Source organism: Mesoplodon bidens (assembly GCF_964165515.1).
Source record: "Mesoplodon bidens genome assembly, chromosome: 1".
In the NCBI taxonomy this organism is placed as follows: domain Eukaryota; kingdom Metazoa; phylum Chordata; class Mammalia; order Artiodactyla; family Ziphiidae; genus Mesoplodon; species Mesoplodon bidens.
The window spans coordinates 8,192,231-8,208,137 of NC_138176.1; the positions used below are offsets into that span (position 1 = coordinate 8,192,231).

The 15,907-nt window shown below is 49.2% G+C and overlaps 1 long non-coding RNA gene across 1 annotated transcript in view; it reads left to right on the forward strand.

Annotated features, from left to right (window-relative positions):
- The window catches only part of LOC308619703, an 86,622-nt gene that overhangs the window by 11,826 nt on the left and 58,889 nt on the right, over nt 1-15,907 (forward strand). The window contains exons 2-3 of the long non-coding RNA XR_014016218.1: nt 610-764; nt 7,103-7,226. This is a non-coding gene — a long non-coding RNA (uncharacterized lncRNA). The remainder of the gene's footprint in view (nt 1-609; nt 765-7,102; nt 7,227-15,907) is intronic.

Genomic DNA, 15,907 nt, shown 5'->3' on the forward strand with positions numbered 1-15,907 from the left:
TCATCCAAGCTTGTTCTAGTCCATCCTGTGGGCTCCGCTCATTCTGTTTTCCTCGACCTTCCCCACCTCACATCCACCTTCCCTTCTTTTTTTTTTTTTAAAAAAAATATTTATTTATTTATTTATTTATGGCTGTGTTGGGTCTTCGTTTCTGTGCGAGGGCTTTCTCTAGTTGTGGCAAGCGGGGTCCACTCTTCATCGCGGTGCGCGGGCCTCTCACCATCGCGGCCTCTCTTGTTGCGGAGCACAGGCTCCAGACGCGCAGGCTCAGTAGTTGTGGCTCACGGGCCTAGTTGCTCCACGGCATGTGGGATCTTCCCAGACCAGGGCTCGAACCCGTGTCCCCTGCATTGGCAGGCGGATTCTCAACCACTGCGCCACCAGGGAAGCCCCACCTTCCCTTCTTGATGGCCGACTTCAGGCTGTGGCACCAGATGTAGGAGGGACAGCCTCCCAGAGACGGTTGCATCAGCTCCCGCAACGACAAATCCCTACCATATATGTATAATATACACATATATGATATGTACTTATATGATAATCATGTAACTTTATGATCATACATCATATATTTGTATTTATCATATGATTCTTGTGTTCACTTTAAAGATGTAGAAGCAGAGGCCTGGGAAACCACCAGGTCAACCTCACACCTGCCCGATGCCCGCTCAGCACTGGCCACGAGAGGCCCACGGTCTGCCGGCGAGGATGTTCTCCTTCTCTGGCTGGGAGTCTCCAGCCTCTTCAGGAAGGAAGCCGGAGAGGTAGGGTGCTCCCCCGCGCTACCTTCGTACCCAGCCCCTTCTCCATTTCCTCAGAACTGTCCGCTCCCAGAGCCAGAGCTGGGCCTTGGGCCAATCGTCATGAACACTCATCAGACTCAGGAAAAGGGAGGAGGGCGGTGCTGAGGAGGGAGGACGGGGAGAAAAGAGCTCAGAAAGGAAAGGCAGTCGGGAGGGGAGGTCCCAAAGACTAGAGGGCCCCCCCCACGTGTGGTCTTCACCTCAAAAGAGGGCACAGCTTTGGGGTGCTACTTGGTGCCATCTGTCAGGCCCTCTGAGATAAGCACACAGCCTGGCAGGGAGCCCCTTCGCTGTCCCAGAAGAGCCAGAGCCACGCCAGAGAGAGGGACAGAGACACAGTCTTCCCAGAGAGGGGGCGGAGCCACAGCCATGGGGGGTGGAGCCACAGCCATAGGGGGTGGAGTCACAGCCGTGGGGGGTGGAGCCACAGTCTTCCCAGAGAGGGGGGCAGCGCCACAGGCTCCCAGGGTCGGTCTCTAGGGGCTTTGTGCTTGACAGAGAACTCACGTGAAGAACGCCTGCAGGGGTTTGGGGGGCTGGGAAAGACACCCACCTCCAAACCCTCAAGAGTGGGTGGGGGCTGGAGCACGGGGAATAAAAACAAACAAACAGGGCTTCCCTGGTGGCGCAGTGGTTGAGAGTCCGCCTGCTGATGCAGGGGACACGGGTTCGTGCCCCAGTCCCGGAAGATCCCACATGCCGCGGAGCGGCTGGGCCTGTGAGCCATGGCCGCTGAGCCTGCGCGTCCGGAGCCTGTGCTCCGCAACGGGAGAGGCCACAGCAGTGAGAGGCCCGCGTACCACAAACAAACAAACAAACAAACAAACCTTTATACCCAGGTTCACAAGTCTGTAACATCACATGGGATAACCGGTAGGGGGAGAAAGCCTGGGGTCTCACTTTCCATTTTCTACCCGTTAGGTCACATGAGCTCGGATCACATGCGATCCATTTTGTTATAGGAAGTGGCCTCTCAATTTCTCTTTCGGGAGGAAGAAACTGGACTGTTTCAGGAAGGTGAGCCCTAGGGAGGACGAGGAACTAATAACAGTGTGAACACAGGAGATAATAGGATGTTTGCTCCAAATTAAGAAACTCAGGGTTGGGCTTCCCTGGTGGCGCAGTGGTTGAGAGTCCGCCTGCCGATGCAGGGGACACGGGTTCGTGCCCCGGTCCGGGAGGATCCCACATGCCGTGGAGCGGCTGGGCCTGTGAGCCATGGCCGCTGAGCCTGCGCGTCCGGAGCCTGTGCTCCACAATGGGAGAGGCCACAACAGTGAGAGGCCCACGTACCGCAAGAAAAAAAAAAAAAAAAAAAAAAAAAACTCAGGGTGTTGCTTGGGGTCAGTCTTCTCCGTGTTCCAGGTTAGAGGAGCGGGGGAGCCAGCCAATGGGTGCTGACTTGTTCCTGGTCTCACCGCTAGTGGGTGACAGAGCGTGAGCAGAGGCCAGCTGCCTCCGTTCTACCCAGAGCTCTCCGATCTCAGGACTGCCCGCCTTCCACTGGCCCAGGAAATGGGCAGCCCCCTAGGGGAATACACAGGTCTTCAGGCTGCTGAGCCCCACAGCACCCAACTCTTCAGGCCCCAGTGTACCCCCTACCTCTACCCACCCAGGCCCCCCTTCTTCACCAGTGCCTTCAGCATCTCAGGATGCCGGCCTTCTCCCTTCAGGGTCCCTCTTCTGCCAGACCAGCTGTAGCACGGGGCACAGGCCTCCACGTTCCCACAGGCCTTTCACTGAAGAGTTTCACGCTGGACACTCCACGAACAGGAGTAGCAAGTCCAGCTCCCAAACGAAAGTTCCAGAACCGTGCTGAGTCCTTGGAGCCACTGCCTTGGCCTGAGCTTTCTGCACCCACCCCCCAACCCCACCCCCTTCTGACATAGTTGCTGAAACCCCATCTCAGTCCTGACAGGAGCTCGGTGAACTCAGCCTATTTGCACCAGTCTTCCCTTTGTCACCCTGACCTTGCCCCAGGAAGGGACCCAGCAGTGCCGTCCGAGTGTCTGTCAGTGCTCAGGCTGCTGCTTTGTTGAGCAAGGGGGTGATTTGCTTCTCCAAGTCCCCAGACTAGGAGATGCTCCATTCATGGGACTTCTTTTCCCACACAGGACCTTTCCTCATAGGTATGTTCAACTCTTCTTTGCTTAGAAAGTGTCCTCAATGCAGCCAACCCGATGATCTTAAAATGTAACCCGCATGATGCAGGGCCCAAAATAATTTAGAATGTGCTTCTGGTGTGACATCTCACTCGATACACAGGAAGTATCCAGGCACCAGCAGGGGAAATTCTTTTTAGGTAGGACTCCCAGCCAGAAGTTACCCCTCGCTCCCAAGGGGGTTTCATGGCAGAACAGCCGAGGATTTAGAGTAAGACAAACCCCGAGCACATCCTGCCTCCATCCTTTCGAGCTGTGCTGCCTTTGGCAAGTTGCAAACCTTCTCTGAGCATCAGTTACCTCATTTCTAAAACCGAGCAATAAACTTGTCCATGAAACAGAGTTGTCATAAACAAGAAAGCATATAGAATGCTTATGACAGCACTTAGCCTGCAGGGATCAGTCCCTGCCCACTCCCAAAGCCTCCCACCAGAATCCTAGAGCCAGAGGGGCTGCAAGCAAAAGTCAAAAGAACTGTGTGCATGAAATTGCATCAACCATGGAGCTCAGCTGCAAGCAGCTGAAGCTAATTCTGCTCATTAAGGCAAAACAAATGTATTGAAGGGTATTGAGCGGCGCACAGCAGCTCTGTACGGGTCAGACGACTAGGTTTGGAGGCTGTGCAGCCAGAAAAAATGTTCAAAATCACTGGGCAGAGCTGCCCCAGGGAGACACGTGAGACCTCCAGTGGGAACTGACACCTCCACGCATGCTGGTGGTCCCAGAGCGAATGAGCTGGCCATCACTGCTTGAACAGAACCCTGGAAGCCTCTAGAACGTGTGGGTATCTCTGCTGCCCCCAACCTCCCCAGCATGGCGTCCACACAGCCTCAGACTCTTTCTGTCACTGGCTCCCATGTGTACCTAACTGGCAGAACCCTTATCAAACGCCTGTTCCCCTGGCTGCAAGGGAGGCTGGGAAGGCAGGTCTCTGGCATTTCAGCCTCTGTAATGGGACGGGGTCCCTGCCTCCCTCCAACTACATGAAGCCAGGAAGGGGTGTACAGAGGTGCTGAGTGGCCAAAAAGAGTTATATAAATATGTATGTGTTACATATATATGCTATGTATATATTTGGTCTCCTATGGGTACTGTAACAAGCTATCACAAACTGGGTGGCTTAGGACAACAGAAACTTATTTTCTTACAGTTCTGGTGGGCCGAAGTCCAAATTCAAGGTGTCAGGCAAGCTTTCTCTTCTGGTTTCTAGCGGCTGCTGGTAACGCTTGGTGTTCCTTGGCTTGCAGTTGCATCATTGTACTCTCTGCCTCTGTCTTCACGTGGCTGTCTTCCCTCTGTGTGTCTGTGCCTTCACATGGTGTTCTTCTTTCTGTGTGTGTCTGTCTCTGCATCTCGTCTCCTTCTAAGGACTCCAGTCATACGGCATTAAGGGCGCATCTTACTGCAGTGTGTCCTCCTCTTAACTTACAACTAAATTACATCTAAAGACCTTTTCCCTTCATTACAAATACCCCATTTCCAAATAAGGTCACATTTATAGATACCAGGGCTTAGGACTTGAACATATTGTTTTGGGGGACATAATTCAACCCATAGCACTCTGGCTTTCCCCATATCTTCCCTGTGCTTCCTGGGACCACCTCCAAAATAAACCACCTGCATCCAAGGCCTTCTCTCTGGGCTGTCTTTGGGGTCCTAAACCAAGATGGAGGGTAGAGATCCGAAACCAAGATGGAGGGTAGAGATCTGAAAAGAAAAGAGAAAGGGGAGCTAAGCTCAGGGAAGGAGAGAGTTAAGAATAAATGATCCATTGGCCCTAATATCAAGAAATGAGGTCAAGTTCAAGGAGACCTCTGGGAGATGGGGGAGCAGTGGGAAAGGAGCTTCTTTTTTTTTAAAATTTGGCAGATGCTCTGGCTGGAGCTGGGCCACATCTGGGAAGGCAGTGGGAGAGTGAAGCTGAAGATGGAGCCAGACTTGAGCTTGAGGACCTGGATGAGGAGGCCGGGACCCTCAGACTGGGTCCTCTAGTCCAGCCAGCTCTGGCTCTGGCTGGGAAATCTGAGGCCCAGAGATGGGCAGCCACTCTCCTTGGCTCCCGGCAGAGACTAGAAGCTCTGGTCCTCTGGTCTGTCTCTGGTCCTCCTGTTTTGGTCTCTCTTCCATGGCAGGGTTGGTGGGCAGCAGGATGCAGTCAGAACTGTCTGGGCTCTGCTGACGCAATCCATCTCTGCTTGGGCCAGGGTGGAGGAGGGCAGACTCCACAGTGAAGAACCGATGCCCACCCTGGTCCAGGACCATCCACCGACTCTGTTTTGTATTGTGTGGGAGTTGGGACAGCGTCTCTGTGGCTCTGCCTTCCCACCACTCCCATGCATTTTCCTTAGGCTTATTAATAAATTATGGCCATATCCCCCTGCCCACAAAGTTGACTTGTTATATTCATAGCTCTTGGAAATCTCCCTGCCTAAAGCCTCCACCCCTCCAACTCTGCCAGGACCTCTTCTTGGTCAGAAATGTGCCTTTTCTCAGCACTGTTATTTCAGCCTGGCTCTGTAGGGCCGTGGTATCCACGGGCAGAGGAGCTTACTTGGTGACAGGCAGCGGACACCGTCCAAACAGGTCTGGTTTTGTCAGAAAACACCTTAGAATCACCCTTGGAGAAGAAAATGTATTTCATTTGGGGGCAGTGGGAAGACACTGGTGCTGTTTAGTGTAATTACATATCTTTCAGCTCCTTTAAAAATTTTTTTATTTTAACTCTCCACGGGAAGTAGAATGGAATTATCTGAAGCCTGTTTTCTAACTTAAGGAACAGCAGTTGGAATCATTTTTTTCTGACCAAAGGAGACACTTGTGTAAAATTTTCTGGGTGTGGAGTCCAAGCTGGAATCACTCCCGAGTGAGTGGGGTATGAGATCCGGTGTATCAGTTTCTTCTTGCTGCTGTAACAAATTACCACAAACTCGGTGGCTTAACACAACACAAATTTATTAAGTTACAATTTTGTAGTTCAGAAGACTGAAGGGGACCTCCGTGTGTTAAAAACTAGGTGCCGGCAGGCTGATTCCTTACTGGAGGTTGTAGGGGGGCATCCATTACCTTGCCCTTTCCAGCTTCTTGAGGCTGCCTGCATCCCTTGGATGGTGGCTCTTTTTCCCCTCTTTTCAAAGCCTGTCACTCTGACCTCTGCTCCTGTCATTCCTTCTCTGACTCCGACCCTCCTGCCTCCCTCTGATACGGACCTTTGTGATTTCATTTAGCCCATCGGATAATCCAGGATAATCTCCTATCTCTAGACTATTAATTAATTGCATCTGTAAAGTCCCTTTTACCATGGAAAGGGACAAATGCACCATTCTGGGGAACAGGATTGAAGAACCTTGGGGCTGTAATTTGGCCTATCATAGCCAGAAAGTCATTTCCATGGCCTGGCTGCTCCAACCCTTCCACTGCCCTGGGAGGCAGAGGGAGAGGGGGTTGTGGGCCCCCTTTCATGGAGATGCCCAGAGGTGAAGTCATTGCCCAGGATTGAGAAGTGAGTGCCAGAGCTGAGAGTGGAACCAGGGTCTCCACATTGCAATGCCAACACCGTTCCTGTCAGCTCCCATGAGCCCCTGTCAAAACAGGCTCTCTGCGTGGAGACTGAGTGTGTGGATCCTGTCTGCAAATGGAACCTGCGCTGTGGACCTGGCTCCATGATTCACCTGAGATCACACAGTCCGTGAGTTTCTTAATGTCCCTGGGTCTCAGTCTTCTGGGGAAAGTAGTCATTTTTCTATAAAGCACATAATAAGTGTTTGCTATGTGGTAGCTGTTACTAATAACACCAGGGCAGAACCCCAAAGCTTAGACCCTCCAAGGACGTGCACTGAGGTGCCAGGATGCCTCTGGTTCCTGCCTGCTGTGCTCGGGGCCCTACACATGCTCCCTCTTCTCTTTGTTCCTCTCTGTTAGCCGAACCCTACGCATCATTCTAAGCCCTGGATACCACCTCCTCCAGGAAGCTCTCTTTGGCTGTGCCAGGTGGAGTTGGCTGCTCCTTCCCAGTGTTGGAACCATGGGTGCCTCTCAGGAGGGGTGAACCTGGACAGGGAGATGGAAGGATTCCAGTGTTACCCTCTGCAGATCCGGGTTGGAATTCTAGGCCGGTCACTTACCAGTATATGTTTTCAGGCTATTCTGAACCTGATTCCTTACCCGTGACATGGGATGGAGGATGACAAGCTTACTTCCCAAGATGTTGTGAGGCCTGAATGAGACCATTCATGTGAAGCCCTTCCCTCGAGTCTTGCACATGGTAAGTTCTCAGTGAATGGTAGCTACATACAAGGAAAGCATGGAAATCCCGCAGTTACTTGAGACAGAGGAACCCAGGTACAGATTCCCTCTGCTTTTGGCTGGAATCACATCAGTGTGAGGGCTTAGCTCCTGCACACTGGACCCTTGTTATGGCCGTCTTTTATTTATTTATTTTTAACTTTTTATTTTATATTGAAGTAGAGCTGATTAACAATGTGATAGTTTCAGGTGCACAGCAAAGCGACTCAGCCATACATATCCGTGTATCCATTCTCTCCCAAAGTCCCCTCCCATCCAGGCTGGTTATGGCCATCTTTGATTAGCAAAAATGGAATATCAGATTGATTGCTGTAAAGCATGTGGGCTGATTGAAGCAATGGGGTGGGCTGTGGGAACCCAAGATATTCCCAGGGACCTTGATGCTGTTGGGGGGCAGTGACTCAGAGGCCCTGCCCCCAGTGGTTTTTGTGTTTACTGGGGCTACATTTAGACACTGGTGATGGTGGGCTTCCCAGACCCCAGGGATCTGGTTATGATGTTGTGTGCCTCACCCACAGTGTGTGGAGGTGAAGGTCCCTCGCAGGGCTGAGCAGTGGGAGGGAGGCTGCAAGATAACAGAGTGGGGGCCCCAGTCCTGCAGAGGGGGTGAATGGGCCTCAGTTCCCCTGGCCCTGTTGCCCGTCATCCCCGGGCCCTGTGCTGACCCGCCTCTTTGCCCTCATTGTCTGGGCAGCTGCCCCATAAGCCGAGCATTAGCCTGATGTTGTCCTGGGGCCGTAAACACCTTGTAAAAGTTGCTGGGAACAAGATACTTTATGTTGGTGGCGACTCCAGCCCAGGCCATTAAGTCTGTCCTGACGTGGGGCTGGGGCTTGCGGTGGCCTGACTCACAGGTTTTGTGTAAAAGCCCCTAATGAGGGCCTCTGTGCCGCCGCCCCTCTCCGGTCTTACTGGGCTCTGCCCTGAGTCCTGGCAGGACTTTCGGGCTCCCAGGGCCAAGGGCTCTGATTTACACTGTTTAATACCTTTTACCCCTTTTCCTTGCCCTTGGCTTAATGCTCTCCGGTTGCTGTCGTAAAATTCTTAGTCATTTGGAACAAGGGCCTGTATTTTTATTTTGCACTGAGCCCTGCAAATTATGTAGCTGCTCCTGGCTAAGAGGATGCTTTGTGGACTGCAGGGTGCTCTCCAGACGAGAGGCCGTGCTGGCTGGAGGGGAGTGAGGGAGGGGCACAGTAGTCAGAGACCGAGTCTGAGCAGTGATGCCAGAGTGTGTATGGGGCCTGCGGAGAGTGTAGGGCCCTGGGGCCCATTGTGAGAGCTTTGGCTCCCCTCTGAGAGAAATAGGGAGGCACAGGAAGGTTTGGACAGGAGAGTCACATTATCCGACCTAAAGTACAGAAAGACCAACTTGGCTGCTGTTGGGAAGACAGTCCAAGGGTAGAAACAGGGAGACCCCTCAGGAGGCTGGTGAGGAAATAGGATGAAGATACTGGCGACTCAGGTGAGGCTGGGAGCAGTGGTGCTGGAGGAAGCGGTGATTCTGGATGTATTCCTGGGATGAAGCCATCAGGTTTTGTGAAGGAGGAGATGTCATCCAGGGGGTCTGGCTCGTCCTGGTAGAAAGTCTCCAAAGAGACTTTCCCATCTGGCCCCCATGCCACTTGGCCATTACTTCTCTCCCCGCTCCCCGTCCTGGAATTAGGGCTGGTTTTGTAACTTGCTTTGATCAGTAGAGTGTGGGGAAATGATGCTGTGTCCATTCCTGGCCTCACATTGAAGAGGCCCAGCAGCTTCCGCTTTTGCTCTCCGGGAACCCAGTTGCTGTGCTGTAAGGAGGCTGGGAGGGACTCCTGGAGGAGAAGCCCATGGACAGCTGGCTGACAAGCAGCACCAACCTTCAGACCTGTGACAAGGACCTTCTTCCACGTCCCAGCCCCAAATGAGTTTCCAGAATAATGTGGCCGTGGAAGTGACTCCAGCTGACATCACGTGGGACGGAAGAACCACCCAGAGGAGCCCTGCCCAGGTTCCTGACCAAAAGAATCATGGGAAACAAGACAATGTTCTTTTGGGCTGCTTGTTATGCATCAGTCTCTAACTGCCATAGATATCTCTTAGACATCCAAGCAGCAATGTGTTGAGTAGGCAGCTGGATACATGAGTTCAGGAAAGAGATCCAGGCTGGGAATTTTCAATATACAGATGTCATTAAAGTCTTGAAACTGGATGAAATTGACAAGATTGAGTGTGGAGGGAGAAGAGAAGAGGACCAAGGACTAAGTCCCCTGACACTTGGATCGTTAAGTGGTCAGGGAGATGGGGAGGGGCCAGCAAAGGGGCGCGATGGGGAGGCCACCGGACACCCACGAGCTGGCCTCTCCACGCCAAGCGACCAGCTCCGGGCACCCAGCCCTCCCTCCCACTCTCTCACTTTTTCCTGGTGATGGTCTTTCTAATGTGACTCCCCTTGCTCCTGTCTCCTCTGAGCTGAGGTCCTAGTCAGCAACCTCACTCATCCTACCCCGTCAGGCTAGGGCTTGTGCTCAGCTCACTCCCTATTTTGATGAAATGGGTTTATTTCATAATCAGACACGTGCATGAAACATACCGTGTTGTCAGAGGGCCTTGCTCAGGGGGTGTGCCTTCGAGACCGGGTTTGTTTGTACTCCTGTGTGATCGCTCCTCCTTCCTCCCTTCCATCCATCATTCCCATCTTTCTGCCATGGATTCATGGGCGCTTCCTCAGCAGGTGTGCCCTGGGAGGTTCTCCACCCCTGTCCGAAGACCCTCACTGTTCAGACTGTCATCCTCAAAAAGTTAATAATCGCAGGGATGGTAAACCAATGCCCCCCCCGACAGTGTCCCCTTCCACAAGGTTCTGGTGTTTTGTTGCTGCTGCTACTGCTGCAGGGGGTCCTATGTCCATCCCTCCCCGTCCAAGCGCCCCTGGGAATCTGTGAAATAGAGGACAGTCATTCCTATTCTCTACATTTATCAAGGCTGACATCTAATTACCAAGAAATCACACTCAGCAGTGTTCAGACAGCAGCTGAGACTGGCTGTCACCAGGGTGTTACCTGGGCCATCTTTCTTGGACTCTGTGGCCCCAGAGGTGTCCAGGACCCACCCTCAGTGTGTGCTGGACTCTTTGGCGACACGGGCAGAGCCCAGAACCCCTGTCCCCCAGCTCAGGGACCGCCGTCGTGGTCTTGGAAGTTAGCTCACCTCCCGGCCTCTCTGTGACCTCACTCGGGCTGGCATCTCTGGCTGAGGGGTAGAGGGTTGCGTGGCTGGGCCAGAGGGCAGAGGCCTCAGAGGTGGTTGGAGAATGCAGGTGCTCTTGGCTGAAGCAGGGGCCCTGGGGTCTGAGCTGGGATTGTTGAGGAAAGGCTGAGGGTGCTGGCCTGGGGCTGGTGGAGGGGAGAAGTATGGAAGGGGGTGTCTGGGAAGGTCCTGCAGCTTGTGCCTGACTTCAAGTAAGATCCAGACTTCTTCTGTCCCTCTGCAGACCCCATTCCTGTGGTGGAGAAGGGCCCCCAGCACTGTCCTCATACACAGGTCCAGTACTGACGTGTCCCACAACCCAGGTGAGGTCTTGGCTCACTTTGCCGGTGGCCTGTGCCAGGCTGTGCTTGGTTTCATTTCCTTTATTATTTCCCCCTTTCATCTTCCCTCCTCACTCCTATTTCCCTCCTCCCAATACTACCCACTTTAGTGCATTTAATGTACGTCCTCCCAATCCACCTTCAACACATTATACATATTTAAATATAAGTGACTCTTTGAAATAGATAGAGTGCCATTTTGCATGTCTTTTTTTTTTTTTTTTTTTTTTGCGGTACGCGGGCCTCTCACTGTTGTGGCCTCTCTCGTTGCGGAACACAGGCTCCGGATGCGCAGGCTCAGCCGCCATGGCTCACAGGCCCAGCCGCTCCACGGCACGTGGGATCTTCCCGGACCAGGGCACGAACCCACGTCCCCTGCATCGGCAGGCGGACTCTCAACCACTGCGCCACCAGGGAAGCCCTGCATGTGTTTTAAAATCTCCATAAATACTATTGGCCCGTAAATCTCATTGTCTTTCTTACTTTTTTTTTTTTTTTTTGCCAGACATTAAGTATTTGAGATCGGTCCTTGTTGCTATACGTAAGTCTGGTTCAGTACATTAGATGGCTGTATGGAATTTTCATTATGTGAGTACACTTGTGCTATAGGCTGAATGTTTGTGGGCCCCCCGACCCCTGGCAAAGAAAAACCCTCACATCTTAAAATTCTAACGCCCAAGGTGATGGTATGTGGAGGTGGGTCTTTGGGAGGTGACTAGGTCATGAGGGTGGAGCCCTCATGAATGGGATTAGTGCCCTTGTAAAAGGGGCCCCAGAGAGCTCCATCATGCCTTCTGCCATGTGAGGTCACACCCAGAAAAGAGCAGGAACTGGGCTTTCACTCGACAGTGAATCTGCTGGCACCTTGATCTTGGACTTCCCAGCCTCCAGGACTGTGAGAGGTAAATGCCTGTTATTTTATGAGCTGCCCAGTCTTTGGTGTTCTGTTATAGCAGCCTGAGCCAACTCTGTCTGTCTGTCTGTCTCTGTCTCTCTCTCACACACACACACACCCCTTTCCCATTCCTGAGCAATGGGCTCTACCCCTCTTTGTGATGAAAATAATGCTGTGCTGAAAGCCTTTCTCCATGTCTCCTGGTGGCCCTGCGACATGTCTCTGGGATGCATCTGCAGGAGCCCCACACCTGTCCTGGGCTGCTGCATGGTGGGTGGGTACACACTGCCTGGCTGTCCACAGTCCTGCAGCAGCCTGGCCTCCCAACTGGACGGGGCCCCATTTCTGCAAGCTCACAGCTGCCCTTGCTGTCACTTGACCTTCTGTTTTTGGAGAATCAGATGGCTGGAGGTGATGACTCCTTGTTCGCGAGTCTCTGGCAGAGGTCTCCTCATTTCCTCAGCAGACGCTGTCTTCCCCCTGTTAACCAGCTTATACGTCGCTCATTTTCCTGAGGGGCTGACTCTCTCTCACTTCGCTGATTTGTAGGAGTTACTTGTATAATTTACATAATAATTTTTATCAGTTTCAGACTTTGAAGAAAAAGTTCCCCCAGTCTGTCACTCATATGTTCAGTTTGTCGGTGGTATTCTTTATTGAACAGAAATCTTTAATTGTGATGAAGTTGAATCTGTCAGTTTTTTCACATAGTTCATTCTTTTGGCATCTTGTTTAAGAAACTGTTCCTGACATTGAGACCATGAAGCTTTTTCTCTTTTTTAAAAAATTAGCTTTAGAATTTAAAGCTAATATTTCAGTCCGTAAACTATTTGGAATATGTATGTGTGTCCATATTATATTATATTGTATTATATTATCGTGATATTACATTATATATACAATATTTTTCAGTTTTACAGTCTTGTCTTTATGTACAATATGAAGACTTTCCAAATACCATTGATGGTTGCATCTAAAGAGCTTCAGTGTTTATTTTCTTTCTTCATAACCTGTACTGAGAATCTAAACTATCACTAGTTCTAGAGGAAGTAAAGATCCAGGGCAAATGCTTTTCTTATATGTCCTTTGTTTCTTCCTTCCTGGATTCTAATGTGTTGGCACCAACGGCAGTTGTTCATCTTGGGTTGTCTACCTCTGCATTTTGAGCAGCAGAATGCTCCACTAGCTTATCTTCCCTTTGAAGCAGCCTGATTATTTGCTTCCTTAATTCAGTGTGATTTCAAGAATCTGCTTTTCATTTAGAACTTGCTTCTTTCAACCGCTGTTCCTTGCAGGAAAAGTTTGGATTGCATAACAGCTTAATATGCATTAAACGTTAAAAAATAGCACAAATGGGGACTTCCTTGGTGGTCCAGGGGTTAAAACTCCGCGCTTTCAGTGCAGGGGGCGTGGGTTCAATCCCTGGTCGGGGAACTAAGATCCCACATGCTGTGTGGCCAAAAAATAAAAATAAAAAATCGCAAATGTATGTTGAAATTATAAGATGCACTGTGATTCCCATACTAATGACTGTCAAATAGACAACATGATATTTAGGTGATAAATGTGGCCAGTGAGTCAAGGTGCTGAAGGAATGTTGGACCCAGGGCTCTCCATGTGGAGTGCAGTCTGTATGTGGTAGGAACCCACATCTTCCTCACATGGCAGGTTAATATCTCCAGCATCATTTCCGAAATAACTCGTCTTTTCCTCTCTGAGTTTTGATGCCATTGACATGATTTTGTTATGATTCTGGAATGTCTATTCTGTTTCTTTGATTGTCTTATCTGTTCCCTTGCCAATACCACATCTTTGATCTTTAGCCATTCATGAATCTTTATTTTTCATATGAATTTTCGAGTCAACCCGTAAAGTTCCTGAAAATGTGTTGCTGTGACTTTGATTGGATTACCTTTAATTTTCAGATGAGCTTGAGGAGAATCAACCTTGGTGATGTGAAGTTGTGCCATCCGTGAATGGGACACAGTTCCCTATTTCCTCACATATTCTTTTGTGCCTTTACTAGACTCAAAATTTTCTCCATAGAGATTTTGTGCATTCTCTAATAGGCTAATTCATAGATGCTTTCTATTTTTTATTGCTATGATAAATGCTAATATATTTTGGCTACATTTTTCCAGCTAGTTTTGGCTGGAACAGAGAAACACTGTTGCTTTCTGTATGTTGATTATGTATCTGGCAGCTGTACTGACCTCTCCCATTTCTTCTTTTTTTTTTTAAAACATCTTTATTGGAGTATAATTGCTTTACAATGGTGTGTTAGTTTCTGCTTTATAACAAAGTGAATCAGCTATACATATACATATATCCCCATATCTCCTCCCTCCTGCGTCTCCCTCCCACCCTCCCTATCCCACCCCTCTAGGTGGTCACAGAGCACCGAGCTGATTTCCCTGTGCTATGCGGCTGCTTCCCAGTAGCTATCTGTTTTACGTTTGGTAGTGTATATATGTCCATGCCACTCTCTCACTTCGTCTCAGCTTAGCCTTCCCCCTCCTTGTGTCCTCAAGTCCATTCTCTATGTCTACGTCTTTATTCCAGTCCTGCCCCTAGGTTCTTCAGAACAATTTTTTTTTTTTTTAGATTCCATATATATGTGTTAGCATATGGTATTTCTTTTTCTCTTTCTGACTTACTTCACTCTGTATGACAGTCTCTATGTCCATCCACCTCACTACAAATAACTCAATTTCGTTTCTTTTTGTGGCTAATATTCTGTTGTATATATGTGCCACATCTTTATCCATTCGTCTGTCAGTGGACACTGAGGTTGTTTCTAGGTCCTGACGATTGTAAATAGAGCTGCAATGAACACTGTGGTACATAACTCGTTTTGAATTGTGGTTTTCTCAGGATATATGCCCAGTAATGGGATTACTGGGTCATATGGTAGCTCTGTTTTTAGTTTTTTAAGGAGCCTCCATACTGTTCTCCATAGTGGCTGTAAAAATTTACATTCCCACCGACAGTGCAAGAGGGGGTTCCCTTTTCTCCACACCCTCTCCAGCATTTATTGTTTGTAGATTTTTTGGTGATGGCCATTCTGACTGGTGTGAGGTGATACCTCATTGTAGTTTTGATTTGCATTTCTCTAATGATTATGTGATGTTGAGCATCCTTTCATGTGTTTGTTGGCAATCTGTATATCTTCTTTGGAGAATGTCTGTTTAGGTCTTCTGCCCATTTTTGGATTGGGTTGTTTGTTTTTTTGATATTGAGCTGCATGAGCTGCTTGTAAATTTTGGAGATTAATCCTTTGTCAGTTGCTTCATTTGCAAATATTTTCTCCCATTCTGAAGGTTGTCTTTTCGTCTTGTTTATGGTTTCCTTTGCTGTGCAAAAGATTTTGTTTCATTAGGTCCCATTTGTTTATTTTTGTTTTTATTTCCATTTCTCTAGGAAGTGGGTCAGAAAGGATCTTGCTGTGATTTATGTCATAGAGTATTCTGCCTATGTTTTTCTCTAAGAGTTTTATAGTGTCTAGCCTTACATTTAGGTCTTTAATCCATTTTGAGTTTATTTTTGTGTATGGTGTTCGGGAGTGTTCTAATTTCATTCTTTTACATGTAGCTGTCCAGTTTTCCCAGCACCACTTATTGAAGAGGCTGTCTTTTTCTCCATTGTATATTCTTGCCTCCTTTATCAAAAATAAGGTGACCATATGTGCGTGGGTTTATCTCTGGGCTTTCTATCCTGTTCCATTGATCTATATTTCTGTTTTTGTGCCAGTACCATACTGTCTTGATTACTGTATGTAGCTTTGTAGTATAGTCTGAAGTCCGGGAGCCTGATTCCTCCAGCTCCGTTTTTTTTCCTCAAGATTGCTTTGGCTCTTCGGGGTCTCTTGTGTTTCCACACAAATTGTGAAATTTTTTGTTCTAGTTCTGTGAAAAATGCCATTGGTAGTTTGATAGGGATTGTATTGAATCTGTAGATTGCTTTGGGTAGTAGAGTCATTTTCACAATGTTGATTCTTCCAACCCAAGAACATGGTATATCTCTCCATCTGTTTGTATCATCTTTAATTTCTTTCATCAGTGTCTTATAGTTTTCTGCATACAGGTCTTTTGTCTCCTTAGGTAGGCTTATTCCTAGGTATTTTATTCTTTTTGTTGCAATGGTAAAATGAGAGTGTTTTCTTAATTTCTCTTTCAG